The sequence below is a fragment of the Schistocerca nitens genome, chromosome 2, assembly GCF_023898315.1.
Source record: "Schistocerca nitens isolate TAMUIC-IGC-003100 chromosome 2, iqSchNite1.1, whole genome shotgun sequence".
NCBI lineage: Eukaryota > Metazoa > Arthropoda > Insecta > Orthoptera > Acrididae > Schistocerca > Schistocerca nitens.
This window is the reverse complement of record NC_064615.1, coordinates 404,896,377-404,897,735: the sequence shown is the minus strand read 5'-3', so window position 1 is coordinate 404,897,735 and position 1,359 is coordinate 404,896,377. Positions and strand designations below refer to the sequence as shown.

The 1,359-nt window shown below is 43.6% G+C and overlaps 1 non-coding gene across 1 annotated transcript; it reads left to right on the top strand.

Annotated features, from left to right (window-relative positions):
- Positions 1-458: 458 nt before the first annotated feature.
- Positions 459-533, top strand: Trnat-ugu (transfer RNA threonine (anticodon UGU)). Its single transcript has one exon. It is a non-coding gene; the product is annotated as a tRNA-Thr (tRNA).
- The last annotated feature ends 826 nt before the right edge of the window (positions 534-1,359 follow it).

Sequence of the window (1,359 nt, the reverse complement as noted above, 5' to 3'; positions counted from 1 at the left end):
CTGTTGATGACCGTGCAGATTTTCCCTGGAATAAATGATGACTAACTGACAACCTCAGCTGCCGAAAGGTGTTGTTGATATACCTCGATGTGGACAGCTGAAAATTTGTGCCCCGACCGGGACTCGAACCCGGGATCTCCTGCTTACATGGCAGACGCTCTATCCATCTGAGCCACCGAGGACACAGATGAATAGCACGACTGCAGGGACTTATCCCTTGCACGCTTCCCGTGAGACTCACATTCCCAACTGTCTACATATGTATTGTACCTTATAGACATTTTGCCCACCCACTCATTACTCGCGCACGCTTTGGCGATTCCCGTAAGAGTTTGGGTAACCTGTGGGCAAAATGTCTATAAGGTACAATACATATGTAGAATTGTGGACAGTTGGGAATGTGAGTCTCACGGGAAGCGTGCAAGGGATAAGTCCCTGCAGTCGCGCTATTCATATGTGTCCTCGGTGGCTCAGATGGATAGAGCGTCTGCCATGTAAGCAGGAGATCCCGGGTTCGAGTCCCGGTCGGGACACAAATTTTCAGCTGTCCACATCGAGGTATATCAACAACACCTGTCGGCAGCTGAGGTTGTCAGTCATCATTTATTCGTCTTCATCACCACATCTCAAATGCTTCAATTCTCTTATGTTCCGGTTTTGCCACAGACCATGTTTCACTACCATACAATGAGGTACTTCAAACACACATCCTTAGGAAACTCATCCTCAAATGAAGACCTATGTTTGACACTAGTAGACGTCTGTTAGCCAAGAATGTTCTTTTTTCGAGTGCTACCTGCTTTTGATGTCCTCCTTACTCCTTCCGTCATTGGTTATTTTCCTATCTAGTTAGTAGAATTCCTTAACTTCATTTACTTTGTGACCATCAATTCTTATGATAAGTTTATCGCCGTTCTCATTTTTGCCACTTCTCATTACTTTAGTCTTTCTTCGATTGAGTCTCTATTCATATTCTGTACTCGTTAGACTGTTCATTCCATTCAGCAGATCATGTAATTCTTTTACACTTTGACTCAGGATAGCAACGTCATCGGCGAATCGTATCATTAATCTCCTTTCACCTTGAGTTTTAATTCCACGCCTGAACCCTTCTTTTATTTCTACCAGTGCATCTTTGATGTACAGATTGAACAGTAGGGGCGCAAGACTACATCTTTGTCTAACACTCATTTTTCGTTCTTGGTCGTCCACTCTTATTACTCCACCTTGGCTCTTGAACATATTGTATGTTACCCATCTCTCCCTAGAGCTTATCCTTATTTCTCTTAGAATTTCGAACATCTTGCACAATTTTATATCGGCGAACGCTTTTTCCAGGTCGAGAAATCCTGGGAATGT